The following is a 24,353-nucleotide window of genomic DNA, read 5'->3' as shown; positions in this document are numbered from 1 at the left end:
AGCCTATATCTGTCTCAGTGTGAGCTTTCTGTCATACCCCCGAGTGTCCTTAGTAAATTCCGTGAAGCCTAATTTGGAACAAAAACTTTTATCTTCTATTCAAACAAATTGGCAAGCCTAAAACCAATACTGTTAATATTGTTAATTAATAAGATAAAATAACATTAATTTAATTAATTTCTTTTATATTAGCATACCCTAAATCAGGCCACAGTCATCATGTTTAACCTGCTCTGGAATTTCTAGTTATATGAAACTGGATGTATCTTGTGTGATGTGGGTTTTTCCTCTTCCAGGACATTTGGTCACAAAATCAGATGTTTATTTTATTTGCCAGACTGTAGCTCAGATTTCCTGGGGACTTTGCGAAAGTGACTATTTACTGAAATAGTCATTTCTTATTTTATTTTTGCTTTTTCTCTGCTCCCTCCATGGTGACATGGAGAAACTTCAAGTGCAGTTCAATCAACAGGAGAGACTACTCCAAGCTATTGGACGTGCTACCAACTGTTTTGAAATCTCCAGTCTGAAATGGCGAACTAGACCACACCCCAGCTTGTGCAACTAACTGAAGTGACTGCACACAATCACACTGCTGCTCGATTTGTTTTAGGTCAGTATTGTCTCATGATGTGGGGAGAGAATTCCACAGTAAGTAACAAAGAACTGGGCAAAAGGCCCATGTATTTGTTTCCCAAGGTAGTTTTGAAAGAGGCTCTCGTGACAGACTAACACCCATGTTCACACCCTACACCAGGGGTTCTCAACCTCTTTCTTTCTGAGCCCCCCCTAACGTGCTATAAAAACTCCAAGGCCCAGCTGGGGTAGGCAGGCAGCTCGGGTCTCTGGGCTACAGCTGCTGGGTCGTGGAGGCTCGGGGCTTTTGCCCTGTGGAGAGCATTGGGACTCCAGGCTTCTTTCCTGCGGGAGGCGTGGGGGCTCTGGGCTTCAGCTGCAAGGCCCTGAAGACCTCCTGAAACCAGCTCACAGACCCCCGGGGGTCACGCTGCCCTACACACTATTGCAGTAATGTTTGTACAAGGTGTGACGCTGGCAGGGCAGGTTATGTCAGTGTATTCAGGCCAATTGATGTGTGTATTAGTATAGATCAAAGCGATTGTTAAATGTAGAAGTGTATTGGGTGCTTAAATGTCCTGAAACACTATAACAGGATACAGTAAGTTAATAGCAAACAGTTACATTGTGTAAACCCCTGTCACTAAATAACCCATCCAACGCCAATGAAGGTTTTTGGAATGCAAAGGAAGAAAAGGTTCATTTCAAAACCAGTGGTCGTAAGAAGCACGATTCCTGGGGTGTTTGCACTGTTGTTGCACAGGGTGGGAATGGGGAACTGGCCTCTGGCTTAAAGCGGAGTCAGGCTTAGAGGGGCTGGGTTCAGAGCTAGAGTTTAGGGTTAGGGTGAGGATTGGGCTATGGTTTGGTTAAGGGGTTTAGGGTTGGTGACCAGGTTATAGGGTAAGGGTTCCAGTTTGGTTCAAGTTGGGTTCCGGGTAGGGGTGGAGTTGGGGTTTATATTTTGGGCGGAGAGTTTGGCCAGCAGCAGCATAGAAGTGCGGGTGGCAATGGAGTGCCAACCAAGAGTGATTTATAAGTAGGGGTTTTTAGGTCATTTTAGTGTCAGTAGGACCCTAGGGAGGGGTAGGTTCATGTTTGCTGCAGGGGACTAAAGTGTTGGAGAAGGGGTGGCAAGTTGACCCATCATTGTTAAGCTAAGATTTTGTCATGGTTATTTTAATAAAAGTCATGGACAGGTCATGGGCATTGAATCTCTGTGATCATGTATAGAAAGATCTGTTTCTCCATGTGTATCTTCACAGCAGGATTGTTACATCACAAACTTCTAAACATGTGGGAAGAGGGGGCAGGTTCCTCCCCTTTCCCTTCACTCTGAACCACCTGTACCGTGCTGGAGGGGAGATAGCCCAGGACTTCTGCAGGTCCCCTTTTGCCCCAGCTCTTTACTGAGATGTCACAGCAGGGGCAAGGCACTAAGCAGGGGGTTGGATCGAGGGGAAAGGGGTCCAGGGGTGCACTGTGAGAGATGTAGGGTGTCTTCGCCTACCTCGCTTCTTGGACTTTGGAGGTGGTGTGGGAGACGGAGCATTTTGTGCTGTCTTCCACCATGGAGTGAGGAGCCAGAAATTTCTAGCTGCTCAGGGGTGGGGGGAAGCACAAGCTGCTCTGAGAAGTGCCCCCAGTGTGTGCAACAGCACGTCACCGAGGGAGCATCCCTGAGCTGTGCTGCCCGGGGGTGCAGCCAACCTCTCGATGAGGGGGATGGGTGACCCTCCCCCCAGGACTGGGGACAGTCGGTTACAGGGGGGCAGCCTTAGCCATTCTCCCCCTTGGCTTATGTGTCTCAGTTTCCTCCTCTGAAACCATGTCACCTCCTGCTCCTACCCCACCCCAGGCACTAGATAAAGACCCCTGACCCCTCTCATTCCCTCTCCCCGGGACACCTGCACCCCCCATCTTGCACCCCCCATCCTCCTCATCCAAAATCCCCTCATCTACCCTTGCCCCTGCAACCCTCCTGCCCCTGCCCAGGTCCCCTCGGCGGGTCCTAAACCGACCTGCCCCCACTTCACCCTAGCTGGGCCTCACCCCAACTTCCCCTCCCAGCAGTGCAGGGAGCCACAATCCCTCTGCTCATCCCCCGGTCCCCTTCCCCCCCAAGCCACAGCACACCCATTGCCTTGTGCCCAGCTGAGGCCACTAGGGGTGCCACTCCATCCCTACACCCCAACCCCAGTTGCCAAGATGGTAACTTAAATGTTTTTCCCCATGTGCTGGGTTTAGGGAGAAGAAGTCACGCATCAGAGTCTACTGCCCTCATGCGATGGGAAGGGAGCCAGAGTGACAAGACCGCAAGAATTGTTGATGCCGGGCAAAAGCCGTCCATCTGGGAGCAGAACAGCCGCCACTCTGTGAGATAAGTGTCAGGTTGTGAGCAGAGCAATCACCAAACCAGTCTGGGTCCAGGTAGGGAAGCCACATTGACTGGGGCTGGGTTTGTAAGAAAAGGATTCTGATGAGCTGTGGTTACGAGGGAGACGAGGTCCCCAACTTCAGGGGTTGCTCATTTCTCTGACCAGGAGTCATGTGTCCTCTGCAGCAAAAGGTTGGATCTAGTAGGACGACTTACCTTCCTCCAATGTTTTACTTCCTCCCTCCCTCCCTCTCTCTCCTGTAATGTGTTGGCCAACTCCCTCACTCGCCTCTCCCAGTGTCACTCTTGCAACATGAGGGAAACACTTGTGCATTCCCCGGAATGGCCACCCAATGTCACTGTTGCTCCATAAGGGAAATGCTTTGTGCATTACAGCAAGTGGCCACCTGGTTTCACTGTCCCTTGATGAGGGAAATGGTTTGTGCGTTACCTGGATTGGCTTCACTCTTGCTCCAAGCGAGAAATGCTTAGTGACCCCAGGTGGCCACTTGAGGTAATGCACACAGCATCTCCTTCAGTGCTCCCCACCAGGACCCATTCCACATCTTCCAACCTGCTCCCGCATCCCCAGGCTTGCCAACACTCCGCTCACCCCACCTCAAGCTGACCCCTTTTCCTGGACTTTCCCTTGGCCCTCCTGATCCACCCCATCTGCTTCTCCATCTCAGGGCACCCCAACATCCTCCATGACACCCCATCCCTACACCCCAACCCCCTCCAGCCTAGTTCTCCATTGCTGGGCCCCACTTTCCCAGCTCCGCACTCCACCACGCCATCCACAGCCTGCCAGGTTTCCCTCTCCAATTCCTGTTCCCTCTCGAATCTGCCGGGTTCCCCTTCCCAGCCACCCTGGGGACCTCCAACCCCCGTCCACCCTGCCCTTACTCCAGAGGTGGGCAAACTACGGCCCGTGAGCCACATCAGGCCTGAGGGACCCTCCTGCCTGGCTCCTGGACTGGGAGGCTAGTCCCCGGCCCCTCCCCTGCTGTTCCCCTTCCCCCGCAGCCTTAGTGCTCTCCGGCGCGACACTCTGGGTGGCCACTGGTGCTCCAGGCAGTGCGGTAAGGGGGCAGGGAGCAGGGGGGGTTGGACAGAGGGCAGGGGACTTGGGGGTGGTGGTCAGGGGCAAGTCAGGAATGGGAGGGGTGTTGGATAGGGTGGCAGGTCAGGAATGGGGGGGCAAGTCAGGAATGGGAGGGGTGTTGGATAGGGTGGCAGGCAGCAGTCAGGGGTGTGGGGTTCAGGGGTGGTCAGGGGACGGGGGGGTTGGATGGGGTTCAGGGGTGGTCAGGGGATGGGGGGGGTTGGATGGGGCAGGAGTCCTGGAGGGGGCGGGGGGGGCGGGCATCAGGGGCAAGAAGCAGGGGGGTTGGATAGGAGGCAGGGGCCAGGCCACGCCTAGCTGTTTGGGGAGACACAGCCTCCCCGAACCAGCCCTCCATACAATTTTGGAAATCCAATGTGGCCCTCAGGCCAAAAAGTTTGCCCTCCCCTGCCTTCCTCTCTGGGGCTTCTCAACGGGTAGTGATCAATGGCTCCATGTCTAGTTGGCAGCCGGTATCTAGTGGAGTGCCCCAAGGGTCGGTCCTCGGGCTGGTTTTGTTCAATATCTTCATAAATGATCTGGAGGATGGTGTGGATTGCACCCTCAGCAAGTTTGCAGATGACACTAAACTGGGAGGAGAGGTAGATACGCTGGAGGGTAGGGATAGGATACAGAGGGCGCTCGACAAATTAGAGGAGTGGGCCGAAAGAAGTCTGATGAGGTTCAACAAGGACAAGTGCAGAGTCCTGCACTTAGGACGGAAGAATCCCATGCACGGCTACAGACTAGGGACCGAAAGGCTTGGCAGCAAATCTGCAGAAAAGGACCTAGGGGTTACAGTGGATGAGAAGCTGGATATGGGTCAGCAGTGTGCCCTTGTTGCCAAGAAGGCCAATGGCATTTGGGGACGTATAAGTAGGGGCATTGCCAGCAGATCGAGGATCGTGATCGTTCCCCTCTATTTGACATCGGTGAGGCCTCATCTGGAGTACTGAGTCCAGTTTTGGGCCCCACGCTACAAGAAGGATGTGGAAAAATTGGAAAACATCCAGCAGAGGGCAACAAAAATGATCAGGGGGCTGGGGCACATGACGTACGAGGAGAGGCTGTGGGAACTGGGATTGTTTAGTCTGCGGAAGAGAAGAATGAGGGGGGATTTGATAGCTGCTTTCAACTACCTGAAAGGGTGTTCCAAAGAGGATGGATCTAGACTGTTCTCAGTGGTAGCGGATGACAGAACGAGGAGTAATGGTCTCAAGTTGCAGTGCGGGAGGTTTAGGTTGGATATTAGGAAAAACTTTTTCACTAGGAGGGTGGTGAAACACTGGAATGTGTTACCTAGGGAGGTGGTGGAATCCCCTTCCTTAGAAGTTTTTAAGGTCAGGCTTGACAAAGCCCTGGCTGGGGTGATTTAGTTGGGGATTGGTCCTGCTTTGAGCAGAGAGTTGGACTAGATGATCTCCTGAGGTCCCTTCCAACCCTGATATTTTATGATAGACAGTCATTCATACGACTAAGCCACTGATGCGCATACCTCAAATTGCCTACTGAACTTGTTCATCAATCAGCCCCATGGACTGACTCTCTCCTTTCCTCTCCTTGTGCCACTTCCCTTCACAGGACATGGGTAGGTGTGCATCCCCACAGGCTAGGTCTCAGGAGCCATGAAGAAGTAGGAGGGGACGAAAATCATGCAGGGCAGTGGGTGTGAGAATGGAGCGGTGACTGTCTATGTACATTGAGTGGAGCCAGTGTAGATGGGATGGGAGAGGGAGGCAGGGATGAGGGCAAGATTAAACACACCGATAGAGCTCTGTGTAGTGATGGTTCTTGCTTAGCTTTATTAGTTTGCAGAGGAATCGTCCAGAAGCCCTAGCCAGAGGAGAAGGTGGCAGAAGTGGACCTGAGCAGCCTGGACATCCTTCTAAGGAGACATGAATAGTCCTCATGTTTCTGCCTTCTGCATAACTGGTTGTGAGTAAGAGGTCAGTGCTTTGAATTCCTCATCTGTACTCCCTGTAGTTTTCTTCACAGGCCATGTGCTTCCTCGTTGGGTACGAGGCTCTGGGATTATGGCTGGGGAAGGGACAAGAGTCTCCTGAGCAAAGTGACTATTTTGGGTGCCGTTACAATGGGTATCTTCCAGTTGCAGTTCTAAAGTAGTAATGGGAGATGAGTTAAGGGCAGAGCCCTGGGATACGGCAGACATGGAATGAAGAGACAACGCGACATTGCAGACGGAGATACTAATTTTTGTTGTTGTTCCCTCTTCTGCTGGGTTTAGTCCCAAGGGAAAAGAAGTCAAGCGTCGGAGTCTACTGCCCTTATGCGATGGAAAGAGAGCAACGAGACTGTGAGCGTTGTTGATGCCACGGAAAAGTCGTCCAACTGGGAGCAGAACAGCCGCCACCCTCGGTGAGGTGTTTGTTTTGGTGATTGGTTTGCTCACGGCCCACCTCGCTCCTGGTAGGGACGCCCCTTTAGCTGGTGCTGGGCTTGTAAGAAAATGTTCTTGACTAGCTGTGGTTACGAGGGAGACAAGGTCCCCATTTTCAGGGGCTGGTCATTTCTCTGGCCAGGAGCGGTGTGTCCTCTGCAGCAGAAGGTTCGATCCAGAAAGATGACTCCAGGTGGTGAGTCGCTTGCCTTCCTTCCATGTTTTTTCTCTGTCTCTCTCTCTCTTCTCTAATATGTTGGCCAACACACACCCTCCCCCTTACCTTTCTGTCCTTACCTTTCCTTGTGCCTTCTCCCTTCATAGGGTACTGGGAGGTGTGTAAGGTGTGCATCCGCACAGGCTGTGTCTTGGGAGCCATGAAGAAGTAGGAGGGGACGAAAATCATGCAGGGCAGTGGGTGCGAGAGTGGAGCGGTGACTGTCGGTATTAACTTGGTCTCTGTTCATCAAGTGGGGCCAATGTAGATGGAATGGAAGAGGGAGGCAGGAATGAGAGGAAGATTTCAGGCACCAATAGAGCTTTGTGTAGCGATGGCTTCTGCTGCTGCTCTTGCAGGGGAATTGCTGAGGAGCCCTAGCCGGAGGAGAAAGTGGTAGAGATGGACCTGAGCAGCTTGGACATTGTTCTAAGCAGACATGAACAGTCCTCTGCTTTCTGCCTCCCGCTTAACTGGCTGAGAGTAAGTGGTCAGTGCTTGGAATTCCTCATCTGTCCTCTCTGTAGTATTCTTCACAGGCTGTGTGCTTCCTTGTTGAGTACGAGGCTCTGTGGTATTAAGGCTGAGGAGGGGCCACGTCTGCTGTGCAGAGTGACTATGTGGGGTGCCATTGCAAGGGGTGTTTTTTTGGTTGTAATGCTAAAGGTGTAATGGGGAGAGGGTTGAGAGCGGAGCCCCGCCATGCAGGAGAGGGGAAAAGAAGGGCCAACGAGATGTTGCCGACTGAGATGGTAACTGATTTGTTTTTCTCCCTTGTGCTGGGTTTAGTCCCAAGGGAAAAGAAGTCGCGTGCTGGAGTCTACTGCCCTCATGCGATGGAAAGCGAGCGACAGTGACAAGACCACAAGTATTGTTGATGCCACGCAAAAGCCGTCCAACTGGGAGCAGAACCGCTGCCACTCTGTGAGATAAGTGTCTGTTCTGGTGATTGCTCTGCTCAGGGCCCACCTGATTCCAGGTATGGATGCTCCTTTAGCTAAGGCTGGGTTTGTAAGAAAATGTTCCTGACTAGCTGTGGTTATGAGGGAGACAAGGTCCCCATTTTCAGGGGCTGCTCATTTCTCTGGCCAGGAGCAGTGTGTCCTCCGCAGCAGAAGGTTGCATCTAGGAGGATGACTTCAGGTGTTGAGTTGCTTGCCTTCCTCCCATGTTTTTGTCTTTCTTTCTCTCTACTCTCGTGTGTTGGCCAACTCTCTCTCTCCTCTCCTTGTGTTGTCTCCTTTCTTAGGACGCAGGCGGGGTACTAGGTTTGCATCCCGACAGGTGAGGTCTCGGGAGCCCTGGAGAAGTTGGAGCAGATGAAAATCATGCGTGGTAGTCGGTGTTGACTTGGTTGTCAAGTGGGGCCAGTGTAGATGGGTTTGGAAAGGGAGGCAGGGCTGAGGGAAAGATGTCAAGCACCGGTAGAGCTTTGTGTAGTGATGGCTCATGCTTGGCTTTTGCAGCTGCTCTTGCAGAGGAATTGTCCAGGAGCCGTGGCAGAGGTGTAGCTGAGCAGCTTGGGCATCCTTCTAAGGAGACATGAACAGTCCTCCCCTTTCTGCCTCTGCGTAAGCTGTCAGTGATTGGAATTCCTCCTCTGTAGTTGTTTTCGTCACAGGCAGTGTGCTTGCTTATTGGATACGTGGCTCTCTGGTATTTAAGGCTGAGGAAGGTATCACACTCACAGTTGCCATCTTTCACGGGGTAAATAAGCACCCCGACTTTCACAATAAACCAAAAATCAAGCTAATCCCATTTCAAAACAAGGAATCTGTAAGAACCTGAACACTCTGTGACTAGATCCCCCCGGCGTGCAGTCTGGGAGTGTGGTGGGCCCACTGTGCACCCCTGACTCTCTCCCCCACTTTGCCTCTCCTTGCCCCGTGCCCTTGCTTGCCCCTGCTTGCCAGGAGCCGATTTAAAAAAAAAAAAAGTAACAAGCTGCAAGGTAAACAAGCAACAAGCCAGCAGCCAAAAACTCACCAAGAAGCAACTCTCAAGCCAGTTAAGCAAAAAACAAGACCAATGTCTGCATTTTCCCTACAGGTTTGGTGTGTTTGACCAGAGTCTGCTATGCAGCGTGACTATTTCGGGTATCATTGCCGGGGTGCTTTCTACTTGTAGTGTAATGGGAGGGGGGTTGAGGGCAGAGCCCTGGGGTGTGTTAGATGCAAGAAGAAGAGCTTATGCCACATTGCTGACTGAGATGCTAACTTCTTTGTTTTTCTCCCTTGTGCTGGGTTTGGTACCAAGGGGAAAGAAGTTAAATGACAGAGTTTACTCCACTCATGCGATGGAAAGCGAGCGAGGGCAGGGAGACTGTGAGCCTTGTTGAAATGGGGCAGGAGCCATACATTTGGGAGTGGAGCAGCTGCCACTGTCAGTGAGATAAGTGATATATTTTATGCAAGATAGTCTTTTAAGGTATCATTGGAAAGGTTATAATTTACTACATGTGATTATCCAATTTGTATGCATGTATCATTTCTGTATCTAAAGTTGGAAATATTGACTATGTAACAATTAAAACCAGGTGTATACTTGGGAAACTCCCACCAGACAGCATGCCATCAGCCTTGCTGGGCCATTAGGAAGAAACAATAAGACTTTGAAGACACTAATCTCTCTCCTTCCTGAGATGCGTGCTGGGATGTAGCTGTGACGCTACTAGGTCAGGTGGTCCTGTCACCTGGTACTAAACACTATCTTGGACTTGTAGTAATTTTCCACTGAAAGAGGGGGAGGTCAAGACTGGGAAACAAAAGATTCCCGCCTTATGTAAATCTTACCTAAGGCTAGGGAGTAACGCAAACAGGTCTCTTCTCCATTGCTTTCCTGTCCAAGTCGAAAGCTTGCTAAAAGTTCCTGAAGGGACAAAGGAACTGAGTGGGGGAAAGTCCAGGGCTGAGTCCAGACTAAGACAGGAGTCTGGTCTGTAAAGAGAAATAACTGGAAATCTCAGCTCCAGAAACCCTGCAACTTGCCTAAAAACAACATTTAGGGTGAGAAATTACTTCTTGAATCCAGTCTCTTTAAGATTTTAGGTTTAGTATGCATGTTTGTTTTATTTTCTTAGTAATCTGCCTTCTTCTGTTTGCTATCCCTTATAATCACTTAAAATCTTCCCTATAGTTGTTAATAAACAAAAACAAGTTTATTAAACCCAGTTTGTGCAACTTCTAACTGGGGGGCAACAGTTGTACATATCTTCCTCCACATTGAGGGAGGGGGTGAATTTATGAGCTTATGTTGTATAGATTTCTCTACAGCCCAAGACAATATTATTTTGGGTGTACTTTCCAGAGGGGAACTGCACTTGAGTGCTGGGTGATTTCCTAGCTGAGTCTTCTCATAGAGAGCTGTTGACAGACTCTGTGTGATTCTACAGCTTGTGTGTGTGTGCTACCAGAGGCTGGAGAGCCTAAGTCAGCAAAACAAGGAGAGGGAGGCCAGGCTAGTGCAGCAGGCAGGCTCAGTGAAATCCCAGTACATCAGGTGGCATCCCAGAATGGGGGTCAAACCCGTCACAGGGTGGGCCCCTCAGAAAAGACCTCTGCATCTAACTGGGGCACGATAAGCGTGGGGGAATCCTTTGTGCCCTCCCAAGGAGTTGTCAGGTGCTATGGAATCTTCCTGAAGTCCAGTAACTTCGTGGAGAGCAACTTGACTGTAACAAGAGATGCTTCGTCCTCAGGAGTCTTCCTTCTACATCAGTGGTCATGCCAGTCTCGTCCTCCTCTCTGAAGCAGGCCATATTCAGTAGAAGATGTGAGCAGGGGTCTGAGAGTAGCCCTTGGCCTGTGTCTCCACTCACCAGGTTGCATCACCCAGGGCATGTGGAGGGTCCAGGGCTATGCACAGCACTCTGGACTGACTTGCTCCAGCTCAGGCTCCTGGGTCCTAACCCCTGTGCTCGCTGCTACTCGAGGGCTCTCTCTGTACGTTGCCCTAACTGGCCAGCGGATGTCATTGTAACGCTGTGGGAGAAACGCTTTGTGCATTACTCTGACAGGTCACTGTTGCTCTGAGGGAAATGCTTTGTGCATGACTCAGACTGGCCACCCATTATCACTGTCACTTCATAAGGAAAATGGTTTGTGCATTACCCCAACTGGCCACCTGGTGTCACTGTTCCTCCATGAGGGAAATACTTCGTGCATTAACCCGAGTGGCCACCCAGTGTCAATCTTGCTCCATGAGGAAAATGCTTCGTGATACCAAATGGCCACTTGGGGTAATGCATACAGCATTTCCCTCCTGGAGGAACAGTGACACTGGGTGTCAAGTATCAGGGGGTAGCCGTGTTAGTCTGTATCCACAAAAACAACAAGGAATCCAGCTGTATCTTAAAGATGAACAGATTTATTTGGGCATAAGCTTTTGTGGGTAAAAAACCACTTCTTCAGATGCATGGAGTGAAAATTACAGATGCAGGCATTATATACTGACACATGAAGAGAAGGGAGTTACCTCACAAGTGGAGAACCAGTGTTGACGGCCAATTCGATCAGGGTGGATGTAGTCCACTCCCAATAATTGATAGGAGGTGTCAATTCCAGGAGAGGCAAAGCTGCTTTTGTAGTGAGCCAACCAGTCCCTACTCAAGACCAAATTAATGGTGTTAAATTTGCAAATGAATTTTAGTTCTGCTGTTTCTCTTTGAAGTCTGTTTCTGAAGTTTTCTTGCTCAAGTAATGTACAGTTGCTCCATGAAGGAAATGCTCTGTGCATTACCCCGACTGACCACCCAGTGTCACTGTTGTTCCATTAGGGAAATACTTTGTGCATTCTCCCAAGAGGCTGCCCATTGGTGGGATAACTCACATGACTGGAGTACTGTCATGGATGGATATAAAGTGTTCAGGAAGGACAGGCAGGGCAGAAAAGGTGGGGGAGTAGTATTGTATGTAAGGGAGCAGTATGACTGCTCAGAGCTCCAGTATGAAACTGCAGAAAAACCTGACAGTCTCTGATTAAGTTTAGAAGCGTGAGCAACAAAGGTGATGTCGTGGTGGGAGTCTGCTATAGACCACCGGACCAGGGGGATGAGGTGGACGGGGCTTTCTTCCGGCAACTAACGGAAGTTACTAGATCGCAGGCCCTGGTTCTAATGGGAGTCTTCAATCACCCTGATATCTGCTGGGAGAGCAATACAGCGGTGCACAGACAATCCAGGAAGTGTAGGGGACAATTTCCTGGTGCAAGTGCTGGAGGAACCAACTAGGGGCAGAGCTCTTCTTGGCCTGCTGCTCACAAGCCAGGAAGAATTAGTAGGGGAAGCAAAAGTGGATGGGAACCTGGGAGGCAGTGACCATGAGATGGTCAAGTTCAGGATCCTGACACAAGGAAGAAAGGAGAGCAGCAGAATACGGACCCTGGACTTCAGAAAAGCAGACTTTGACAACCTCAGGGAACTGATGGGCAAGATCCCCTGGGAGAATAACATGAGGGGGAAAGGAGTCCAGGAGAGCTGGCTGTATTTTAAAGAATCCATATTGAGGTTACAGGGACAAACCATCCCGATGTGTAGAAAGAATAGTAAATATGGCAGGCGACCAGCTTGGCTTAACAGTGAAATCCTTGCTGATCTTAGACACAGAAACGAAGCTTATAAGAAGTGGAGATTGGACAAATGACCAGGGAAAAGTATAAAAATATTGCTCTGGCATGCAGGAGTGAAATCAGGAAGGCCAAATCACACCTGGAGGTGCAGCTAGCAAGAGATGTTAAGAGTAACCAGAAGGGTTTCTTCAGATGTGTTAGCAATAAGAAGAAAGTCAAGGAAAGTGTGGGCCCCTTACTGAATGAGGGAGGCAACCTAGTGACAGAGGATGTGGAAAAAGCTAATGTACTCAGTGCTTTTTTTTGCCTCTGTCTTCACGAACAAGGTCAGCTCCCAGACTGCTGCACTGGGCAGCGCAGCATGGGGAGGAGGTGACCAGCCCTCTGTGGAGAAAGAAGTGGTTCGGGACTATTTAGAAAAGCTGGACGAGCACAAGTCCATGGGGCCAGATGCGCTGCATCCGAGAGTGCTAAAGGAGTTGGTGGATGTGATTGCAGAGCCATTGGCCATTATCTTTGAAAACTCATGGCAATCGGGGGAGGTCCTGGACGACTGGAAAAAGGCTAATGTAGTGCCCATCTTTAAAAAAGGAAAGAAGGAGGACCCGGGAAACTACAGGCCAGTCAGCCTCACCTCAGTCCCTGGAAAAATCATGGAGCAGGTCCTCAAGGAATCAATTCTGAAGCACTTAGAGGAGAGGAAAGTGATCAGGAACAGTCAGCATGGATTCACCAAGGGCAAGTCATGCCTGACTAATCTAATTGCCTTCTATGACGAGATAACTGGCTCTGTGGTTGCGGAGAAAGCAGTGGACGTGTTGTTCCTTGACTTGAGCAAAGCTTTTGACACGGTCTCCCACAGTATTCTTGTCAGCAAGTTAAAGAAGTATAGGCTGGATGAATGGACTAGAAGCTGGATAGAAAGCTGGCTAGATCGTCGGGCTCAATGGGTAGCAATCAACGGCTCTGTGTCTAGTTGGCAGTCGGTATCAAGCAGAGTGCCCCAAGGGTCGGTCCTCGGGCCGGTTTTGTTCAATATCTTCATTAATGATCTGGAGGATGGTGTGGATTGCACCCTCAGCAAGTTTGCAGATGACACTAAACTGGGAGGAGAGGTAGATACGCTGGAGGATAGGGATAGGATACAGAGGGCTCTAAACAAATTAGAGGTTTGGGCCAAAAGAAATCCTGATGCGGTTCAACAAGGACAAGTGCAGAGTCCTGCGCTTAAGACGGAAGAATTCCATGCACCGCTACAGACTAGGGACCGAATGGCTTGGCAGCAGTTCTGCAGAAAAGGACCTAGGGGTTACAGTGGACGAGAAGCTGGATATGAGTCAGCAGTGTGCCCTTGTTGCCAAGAAGGCCAATGGCATTTGGGGATGTACAAGTAGGGGCATTGCCAGCAGATCGAGGGACGTGATCGTTCCCCTCTATTTGACATCGGTGAGGCCTCATCTGGAGTACTGAGTCCAGTTTTGGGCCCCATGCTACAAGAAGGATGTGGAAAAATTGGAAAACATCCAGCAGAGGGCAACAAAAATGATCAGGGGGCTGGGGCACATGACGTACAAGGAGAGGCTGTGGGAACTGGGATTGTTTAGTCTGCGGAAGAGAAGAATGAGGGGGGGATTTGATAGCTGCTTTCAACTACCTGAAAGGGTGTTCCAAAGAGGATGGATCTAGACTGTTCTCAGTGGTAGCGGATGACAGAACGAGGAGTAATGGTCTCAAGTTGCAGTGCGGGAGGTTTAGGTTGGATATTAGGAAAAACTTTTTCACTAGGAGGATGGTGAAACACTGGGATGCGTTTCCTAGGGAGGTGGTGCTGGTGGAATCTCCTCCCTTAAAAGTTTTTAAGGTCGGACTTGACAAAGCCCTGGATTTAGTTGGGGATTGGTCCTGCTTTGAGCAGAGGGTCGGACTAGATGATCTCCTGAGGTCTCTTCCAATCCTGCTATTCTATGATTGTCACTGTTGTTCCATAAGGGAAATGCTTTGTGCATTCATGCAACTGGCCACCCAGTGTCACTGTTGCTCCATGAGGGAAATGCGTTGTGCATTAGCCCGAGTGGCCCCTTGTTGTCTCTCTCCCTTGATGAGGGAAATGGTTTGTGCATTACCTGGATTGGCCACCTGGTTTCACTCTTGCTCCATGAGGGAAATATTTTAGTGAAGCCAGGTGGCCACTCGAGGTAATGCACACAGCATTTCCCTCATGGAGCAGCAGTGACAGTGGGTGATCACTCAGGGTAATCCACAGTTGCTCCATGAAGGAAATGCTTTGTGCATTACCTGGATTAGCCACCCAGTGTCACTGTTGCTCCATGAGATAAGTGCTGTGTGTATTAACCAGAGTGGCCATCCGGTGTCTCTGTTTCTCCATGAGGGAAATGTTTTTTGGATTACTCCGTGGTCACCCAGTGTCACTGTTGCTCTATGGGGAAAATCCTCTGTGCATAACCCCGCCCTTCCACCCGGTGTTACTGTTGTTCCAGGGCAGCTGCAGGCTGAGTTGCCTGTAAGGGTGTGTCTATGCTGGCATTGAAGGACAAAACTTTTGTCTTTCAGAGGTGTTAATCCCCCCCACCTTCCCCCGAAAGACAAAAGTTTTGCCACTACAAGTACCAGTGTGAACCACACATTGTTGGCAGGAGCGCTCTCCTGCTCACAATGCAAATGCTGCTCGTTGGAAGTAGAAGTTTTTTGTTGGCAGGAGAGATGACAAACAGCAGCTACACTTCACGACTTTTAGCAGCACGGCTGAAGCCTAAGGGTATGTCTACACTACCCGCCGGATCACTGGGTAGTGATCGATCTATCGGGGGTCAATTTTAGTCTAGACGCGATAAATCAATGGCAAGAGGTGCAAGCGGAGTCGACGGAGGAGTGGTGGCAGTCGACCCCATGCCATGAAGACGCCGAGGTAAGTTGACCTAAGATACGTCGACTTCAGCTACGCTATTCTCGTAGCTGAAGTTGCATATCTGAGGTTGATCTCCCCCCCATGCCCCAGTGTAGACCAGGGCTTAGATAAATGCATGGTAGAGCCTGAGTACAGACGGCTGCTTCCCTTTAGGTGAGGCTTGGTTTCTCATAAAAGTTTTCCTCCTTGTTCTGGGTGTGGGAGGAGAATTTCCCTATTTTGTGAGTAAGTGTGTGTTTACGTAAGAATGGCAATACGGGGTCAGACCAAAGGTCCATCTAGCCCACTATCTTGTTTTCCGACTGGCTAATACCAGGTGCTTCAGAGAGAATGAATGGAACAGTTAATCGAGAAGTGATCCATCCTGTGTCGCCCATTCCCAGATTCTGGCAAACAGAGGCTAGGGACACCATCCCTGCCCATCCTGACTAATAGCCATTGATGTACCTTTTCTCCATGAATTTACCTAGTTCTTTTTTGAACCCTATTATAATCTTGGCTTTCACAGCATTCTCTGGCCAGCAATTCCACAGGTTGAGTGTATGTTATGTGCTTTTTAATTGTATCTGTGAAGGTGTAATGGGACAGGGAGAAGAAGAACCGACACAACATTGCAGATTCCGATGATAACTTTTGTTTTTCCCTCTTGTGTTGTGCTTAGTGTCAAGGGTAAGAACCAACCCCCCTTGTGAGATGGAAAGTGTACAAGAGCCATGAGACAGTGAGCATTGTTGATGCCAGACTATTATGATGCCGTCTAGCTGGAAGCAGAGCAGCCATCACTGTCAGTAAGATAAGTGTCTGCTTTGGTGAGGAGTCTGGTCACGGCGCACCTGGCTCCAGGCAGGGACATGCCATTCGCTAGATCTGTGTTTGTAAGAAAAGGTTCCTGACTAACTGTGGCTACGGGGGAGACAAGGCTCCCATTATCAGGGGCTGCTCATCTGTCTGGCCAGGAGAGGTGTGTCCACTGCACCAAAAGGTTGGATCCAGGAGGATGACTGTAGCTGGTGAGTTTTTTGCCTTCCTTCCATGTTTTCCATGTTTCTCTCTCTCTTCACTACTGTAGTGTGTCGGCTGACACACTTTGTCTGTCTGTGTTTGTCTCTCCTTGTTCGGTCTCCCTTCATAGAACACGGGCAGACATGCTCAGTGTGCATCCCCATTGGCTAGGTCTCGGGAGCCATGAAGAAGTAGGAGGGTACAAAAATCATGCGGGGGAGTGCGCTGGAGAGTGGAACGTCACTGTCAGCATTGACTGAGTCTCTGTTCATCAAGCGGGGCCGATGTAGATGGGATGGGAGGGATGAGGGCAAGGTTTTGCACACCAATTGAGTTTTGTGGAGTGATGGCTCCTGCTTGGCTTAATTGTGGTGCTTGCAGAGGAATCGTTGAGCAGCAGCTGAAGGAGACGCTGGCAGAGGTGGACCTGAGCAGCCTGGACATTCTTGTAAGCGAAGATTATCAGTCCTCCGCTTTCTGCCTTCCGCATAACTGACCGTGAGTAAGCAGTCAATGCTTTGAATTCCTCATTCTGTACTCACTCTAGTTTTCTTCACAGGCCGTGAGCTTCCTCATTGGGCTTGGAAATCTGTGGGACTAAGGCTGAGGAAGAGGCAAGTCTCCTCCGCAAAGTCACTATTTCAGGTGCCGTTGCAACAGGTGTTTTCTATTTGTAGTTATAAAGGCATAGTGCAAGGGGGGTTGAGGGCAGAACCCTGGAGTGTGGGAGATGCAAGAAGAGCAGTGTTGCCAACTGAGATGCTAATTTTACTGTCCCCTTCTTGTGTGGGGTTTAGTACCAAGGGAAAAGTGGCGGGTCAGAGTCCACTCCCCTCATGGGAGGGAAAGCGAAGGCAAGCTGTGAGGACTCTGCCACGGTCCACCTGGCTCCGGGCTGGGACTTTTCGTTAGCTGGCGCTTGGTGTGTAGGAAGAGATTCAAGATTAGCTCTGGTTATGAGGGAGACAAGGCTCTTATTTTCAGGGGCTGCTTTTTTCTCTGACCAGGAGTGGAGTGTTCTCCCCAGCAGAAGGTTGGATTCAGGAGGTCAGTCCAGACAGTGAGATGCTTTTCTTCCTCCCATGTTTCTCTCTCTCTCTGTCTTCTGTGGCCAACACAGACATGCATGCTCCCTCTTCTTGCCTCTTCTGGTTCTGTCTCCCTTCACAGAAATTGGGCACGGGTGCTTTTTGTGTATCCTCACAGTCTTGGAGTCAAGAGCCGGCAGGATGGGGGCGGGAAAGCGTGTTAGAGCTGGCAGAAGGGGGGCGTAAATGGCCATTTGACCCATCAGTGTTCAGTCCGTGTCTTTTACTGCAATGGAGGTGATGTAGTACGGATGGGAAAGGGAGGCAGGTATTGGAAGATCTCATGCACCTATAGCCTTTCTGGCAGCGACGGTTCTTCCATAGGTGGTTTGCTGTTCTTACAGAGGCTTGCTCCAGGCCCGTGCAGCAGCCCCAGACAGAGGAGGAGCATCTGGAGGAAGTGGACCTGCACAATCTAGACATTTCACTCGGCAGTGGAGCTGAGGAGGTCTCTTGTGATGTTGGAGGAGCAGGTGTGTGTTTGTGAAATATCTCTCTCCAGTATCTACATAGTGAGGTGCCTCCTTGAGAACAGAGAGATGCTTCTCATTTCCATGGGATGTGTCCTGGGGAAGGTACAGCTCTGCCTGTGGCTGATAATTGTCTGGGATTGTCCCTTTCCTGGAGGTCTGTAGTTCCTTGGGAGTGATGAGCGTTTTAGGCCCTGGTGGGCTGGAGAGGAATAAAGAACGGGGCTCCAATGAGCAGAAGCCACATGCACCAGTGGTGGCCTAGCTTAAAAGTGTTCTCTCTTTCTCTTTTCAGTTCCTAATGAGATTGGGTAGATGAGAGAATGGCCAATCTGTGGCAGAGACCTAAGAAGGAGCAGCCACCCTGAGCCCATCACTAGGGTTTGAAGCCAGACAGTGATCTGCAGAGTAAGAGCAAATGGAAATGTGCTTAAGTTAAGTATTGAGGGAGGGCTGCAAAGACTCTTGTCGGTGGAGAGAATTTGTCAGTACAGGGTCGGCCCCCGAGGAAAGGCCTCTGAATCTAGCTGGAGCAGGACCCGCACCTGAGCGGCTCTTAAGGTCTGTGAGTTGTCGAAGGGCGGCAGGGAACTGAGGAGCAGCCACAGCCCCGGAACCCCCAGCCAGTACAAGGACAAGATGGGGGAACATTTTGGCAGCCTGCATCATTGCACTACCTAGAGGAGCAGCTGCCCCATCCTGCCTGGCTCTGACTTTAAGCTTCTGGCCTCTGACCCTGGTGAAGGGCCGGAGCCTCTGAGGGGAGGAGGCCGGACTTTTCCTTGAGTGAGGGAGAGCCACAGAGAGGGCCAAGGCCTCATGGAGGGTGGGGGGGAATGCAGCTGCCACAAGTTTTTGTCTACCCCACCTCAGCCCCTCTTCCCCCCCCTCCCCGGGGAGCCCGCTGGGGCTGCCACAGGCTGTCACTGCTCCTCCAGGGCATATGCACACTACTCATTACCCTAACTGGTGATCAGGAGTCACTGCTGCTCCAGGGGAAACAGAGTCTGTATATTACCCTGAGTGGCCACCCAGTGTCACTGTTGCTCCACAAGAGAAATGCTCTGTGCATTACCTGACTGGCTGCCCGGTGTCACCGTGGCTCCTTAAGGAAAAGGTCTGTGTATTCCCCGGTTGGGGCACCCAGTGTCACTCTTGCTCCAGGAGGGAAATAATTGCTTAGTGCATTCCCCTGGCTGGCCACCTGGTGTCACTTTTACTCCATGAGGAGAATGCTCTGTGCCACTCCCCTGAGTGGCCACCGGGCATCACTGCTGCTTCATCAGGTGAATGTTCTGTGCAGTACCCTGAGTAGTCACACACTGCTCCATGAGAGAAATGCTTTGTGCATTCCCCTGACTGGCCACCTGGTGTCACTGTTGTTCCTTGAGGGAAATGGTTTGTGAATTACTCCGAGTGGCCACCAGGCATCACTGCTACTCCATGTGGGAAATGGTTTGTGCATTCCTCTGGCTGGCCCCCCGGTATCACTGTTATTCCATGAGAGAAATGCTCTGTCCATTTCCCCCCCAACTGGTCACCCTGGGTCACTGTTGCTCCATGAGGGAAATGCTGTGTGCATTACCCCAACTGGTCACCCGGTGTCACTGTTGTTCCATGAGAGAAACGCTCTGTCCATTTCCCCCCCAGTGGCAGCCTGGTGTCAGGGTCCCTCCTTAAGGAAGTACTCTGTGATTACCCTGGGTGGTGTCACTGTTGCTCCATGAGAGAAATGCTTTGTGCATTAGCCCGCATGGCCACCGAGAGTCACTGTTGCTCAATGAGGGAAATGTTCTGTGCATTATCACGACTGGCCACACAGTGTCACTGTAGCTCTATAAAAAAGAAAGACTAACAGATTTATTTGGTTTCAGAGTAACAGCCGTGTTAGTCTGTATTCGCAAAAAGAAAAGGAGTACTTGTGGCACCTTAGAGACTAACGAATTTATTTGAGCATGAGCTTTCGTGAGCCACAGCTCACTTCATCAGATGCATACCGTGGAAACTGCAGCAGACTTTATATATACACAGAGAATATGAAACAATACCTCCTCCCACCCCACTGTCCTGCTGGTAATAGCTTATCTAAAAGCCATTTCCAGCACAAATCCGGGTTTTCTCACCCTCCACCCCCCCACACAAATTCACTCTCCTGCTGGTGATAGCCCATCCAAAGTGACAACTCTTTACACAATGTGCATGATAATGAAGTTAGGCCATTTCCTGCACAAATCCAGGTTCTCTCACTCCCTCACCCCCCTCCAAAAACCCACCCCCATACACACACAAACTCACTCTCCTGCTGGTAATAGCTCATCCAAACTGGACACTCTCCAAGTTTAAATCCAAGTTAAACCAGAACATCGGGGGGGGGGGGGGGTAGGAAAAAACAAGAGGAAATAGGCTACCTTGCATAATGACTTAGCCACTCCCAGTCTCTATTTAAGCCTAAATTAATAGTATCCAATTTGCAAATGAATTCCAATTCAGCAGTTTCTCGCTGGAGTCTGGATTTGAAGTTTTTTTGTTTTAAGATAGCGACCTTCATGTCTGTGATTGCATGACCAGAGAGATTGAAGTGTTCTCCGACTGGTTTATGAATGTTATAATTCTTGATTTATTTGGGCATCAGCTTTCATGGGTAAAAAACCACTTCAGATGCATGGAGTGAAAATTACAGATGCTGGCATTATATAATGACACATGAAGAGAAGGGAGTTACCTCACAAGTGGAGAACCGGTGTTGACGGGGTCAATTCAATCAGGGTGGATGTAGTCCACTTCCAATAATAGATGAGTAGGTGTTAATTCCAGGTGAGGCAAAGCTGCTTTTGTAATGAGCCAGCCACTCCCAGTCTCTATTCAAGCCCAAATTAATGGTGTTAAATTTGCAAATGAATTTTAGTTCTGCTGTTTCTCTTTGAAGTCTGTTTCTGAAGTTTTTTTGTTCAAGTATAGCTACTTTTAAATGTATTATAGAATGTCCAGGAAGATTGAAGTGTTCTCCTACTGGCTTTTGTATGTTACCGTTCCTGATGTCCAATTTTTGTCCATTTATTCTTTTACATGGGGACTGTCCGGTTTGGCCAATGTACGTGGCAGAGGGGCATTGCTGGCACATGATGGTGTATATAACATTAGTAGACGTGCAGGTGAATGAGCCTCTGATGGTGTGGCTGATGCGGTTGGGTCCTCTGATGGTGTCGCTAGAGTAGTTATGGGGACAAAGTGCGCAACGAGGTTTGCTACAGGGATTGGTTCCTGGGTTAGCATTTCAGTGGTGTGGTGTGTAGTTGCTGGTGAGTATTTGCTTCAGGTTGGGGGGCTGTCTGTAAGTGAGGACTGGCCTGCCTCCCAAGGTCTGTGAGAGTGAGGGATCATTTTCCAGGATAGGTTGTAGATCATTGATAATGTGCTGGAGAGGTTTTAGCTGGGGGCTCTATGTGATGGCCAGTGGTGTTCTGTTATTTTCCTTGTTGGGCGTGTCCTGTAGTAGGTGATTTCTGGGTACCTGTCTCCACCCTGATCGAATTGGCCCTGTCAACACTGGTTCTCCGCTTGTGAGGTAACTCCCTTCTCTTCATGTGTCATTATATAATGACTGCATCTGTAATTTTCACTCCCTGCATCTGAAGAAGTGGTGTGTCATCAATAGTGCTCCTCTTTGGACCAAGAGGTGTGTACTGAATACTGTTCCATCTAGAAATGAGGTGTGTCGTCAATTGTACTTCTGGAAACAAGAGGTTTGTCCTGAATATTGTCCCATCCAGAAACAAGGATGTGTGATCAATTGTACTTCCTGAGAAAAAAGGGTGTGTCATCAATATTACCCCTGGAAACAATGGGTGTGTCTGGAATACTGTACCCTCTGGAAACAAGGGGTATGTCCTGAATATTGTTTGTTCCGGAAACAAGAGGTATCTCATCAGTTGTGCTCCTTGTGGACAAAAGAGGTGTGTCCTGAAAACTGTCCTGCCTAGAAACAAGAGTTGTGTCAACAATAGTACTGCTCCTGGAAACAAGGGGTGTGTCCTGAATACTGTGCCCTCTGGGAACAAGGTGTGTGCTCTGAATACTGTCCCGTCTAGACAGAAAAGCATGTTGTCAATTGTACTCCTCCTGAGAAAAAAGGATGTGTCATGAATAGTACTCCTCCTGGAGTTCAGCTTTGTGTAATCAATAGTTCTCCTCCTCGAACCAAGAGGTGTTTCCTGAATATGGTCCTCGACGGCCCCGACATCACCGGAGGGCGACAACCTCTCCGAATCAGAGGCGCAGTTCAGTCCCTTGCCCAGGCAGCAAAGGGACTGGGCTTTGGAGTGAGCGTCTGTGGCATCGGGACCAGCCTGGCAGCAGAGCCAACTGCCTTATTGGAGCGCCTGGGAGGTTCCTGTCATGCCATTGCCCCACTCTTACTGACCTTCGGACAGGCCAAAGTTGGCACCTGCAACACTGTTGCGGGTGAGGAGCCGGTGGCCCCTCCCCCCACGCCTCCCTCCCCATCGGGCGAAGACGCCGGTGGGCCTCCCCCCGTGGTCCAATCATCCTCCTCCACCCCGGACGAGGCAGTGGCAGGCCCCTCCAGAGCTAGGTCACCAGACGCTTTCAAGGAGCATGAGGTGCTGCTCCGTAGGGTGACTTTGAACTTAGACCTCAAGGCAAAGGAAATGGAGGAGCAGACGGACACATTGTTCAATGTGCTCTCGGTGGCCACCCCAGCTCATGTTGCATTTCTGGTGCATGAAGGGGTCCTGAATATTGCCAAGTCCATCTGGCAGACCCCGTTCTCTATTCCGCCCACATCTAAATGGGCGGAGAAAAAGTACTTTGTTCCTGCGAAAGGGTTCGAGTACTTATACACCCACCCACCACCAGGATGGTTGGTCATGTCTGTGACCAAGGAGAAAGATAAGCAGGGCCCCACCAGAGCCACCCCTAGAAATAAATATGCTAAGCGGTTGGACTTGTTTGTTTGGTCACAAAGTTTATTTTACAGCCAGCCTCCAGTTTTGGGTGGCGAACCACCAGGCCACCTTGGGCCGTTACAGTTTTAACTTGTGGGACTCCCTCCTCAAGTTCAAAGACTCCATGTCCCAGGAGATGGCCCAGGCGTTGGCAACTTTGGTAGAGGCAGGCACCGTGGCAGCTCGGTGCTCCCTCCAAATAGCCTGGGATGTGGCCGATTCAGCTGCCAGGGTGGTCGCCTCAGCGGTGGTGATGAGGTGCGGTTCCTGGCTCCAGACCTCAGGCCTGTCCCAGGAGACGCAGGCCTGTATTCAGGACCTCCCATTTGATGGTGTCGGCCTGTTCTCTGACCAGATGGATGTGCGGCTGCATGGTCTGAAGGACACGTGGATGACTCTCCACTCTCTGGAGATGCACATTCCTCAGGCATCGAGACAGCCGTGCCGGCTCCCGCTGCCACCATGACGGTGGCAGCTTTGTCATGGGCTTACAAGGAAACAGGACACCGGGTTTAGCTGCTGCCGCTAGTCGCCACCAGTCGTCGCCCCACTGCCCTGCACAGCTTGGCCTAGCGAAATGGCAAGGGGGCCAGGAGTGCTGATTTTGAGTGTGTGCCCGGGAGCGATGCACCAGTCATCTGCCCAGATCCTTCCTGCCCTTTCCTCGACCGCCTCTCCTACTATTGTTTGGCATGGTCCAGGGTTACGTCAGACCACTGGGTCCTGGACATAATAGGTTGGGGCTATACCCTGCAATTCTTGGACACCACTCCCTCCTGCCCTCTCTCTTGCCGGACCCTTCTCATGAGCATCTCGTTTTTCAGGAGGTCGAAAAGCTCCCGATCTTGGGGGCAGTGGAGGAGGTTCCTCGGGATATCATAGAATATCAGGGTTGGAAGGGACCTCAGGAGGTCATCTAGTCCAGTCCCCTGCTCAAAGCAGGACCAATCCCCAACTAAATCATCCCAGTCAGGGCTTTGTCAAGCCCGACCTTAAAAACCTTTAAGGAAGGAGATTCCACCACCTCCCTAGGTAACGCAATCCAGTGTTTCACCACCCTCCTAGTGAAAAAGTTTTTCCTAATATCCAACCTAAACCTCCCCCACTGCAACTTGAGACCATTACTCCGTGTTCTGTCATCCGCTACCACTGAGAACAGTCTAGATCCATCCTCTTTGGAACCCCTTTTCAGGTAGTTGAAAGCAGCTATCAAATCCCCCCTCATTCTTCTGTTCCGCAGACTAAACAGTCCCAGTTCCCTCAGCCTCTCCTCATAAGTCATGTGCTCCAGCCCCCTAATCATTTTCGTTGCCCTCCGCTGGACGTTTTCCAATTTTTCCACCCCCTTCTTGTAGTGTGGGGCCCAAAACTGGACTCAGTACTCCAGATGAGGCCTCACCGATGTCAAATAGAGGGGAACGATCACGTCCCTCGATCTGCTGCCATTGGCCTTCTTGGCAACAAGGGCATGCTGCTGACCCTCATGGGAGGGAGAGGATGCTGCTCCCGTTACTTCCTAATCCCGAAGGTGAAAGGGGGCCTCAGACTGCGTGGCCTCAACAAGTCTCTCAAGAAGTTGAGGTTCCGCATGGTCTCTCTGGCCTCCATCATCCCTTCCCTGGATCCGGGGGACGGGTGTGCCGCTCTCGACTTAAAGGACATGTA

General features: G+C 50.5%; 1 long non-coding RNA gene across 5 annotated transcripts in view; it reads left to right on the top strand.

Moving 5' to 3' along the window:
• Nucleotides 1-14,135: 14,135 nt before the first annotated feature.
• Nucleotides 14,136-24,353, top strand: part of LOC144278133 (uncharacterized) — a 44,898-nt gene continuing 34,680 nt past the window's right edge. Inside the window, exons 1-5 of one of the 5 annotated variants that reach the window (XR_013348527.1) lie at nucleotides 15,459-16,174; nucleotides 16,726-16,811; nucleotides 17,174-17,213; nucleotides 17,599-17,727; nucleotides 18,020-18,132. This is a non-coding gene — a long non-coding RNA (uncharacterized LOC144278133). Of the gene's footprint in view, nucleotides 15,165-15,458; nucleotides 16,812-17,173; nucleotides 17,214-17,598; nucleotides 17,728-18,019; nucleotides 18,717-24,353 lie in introns of those variants that run through there. The other 4 variants (XR_013348528.1, XR_013348530.1, XR_013348531.1 and 1 more) reach the window with 4 other exon arrangements.

Source organism: Eretmochelys imbricata, chromosome 21 (genome assembly GCF_965152235.1).
Source record: "Eretmochelys imbricata isolate rEreImb1 chromosome 21, rEreImb1.hap1, whole genome shotgun sequence".
Taxonomy (NCBI): domain Eukaryota; kingdom Metazoa; phylum Chordata; order Testudines; family Cheloniidae; genus Eretmochelys; species Eretmochelys imbricata.
This window is presented reverse-complemented; position numbering and strand designations above follow the sequence as displayed.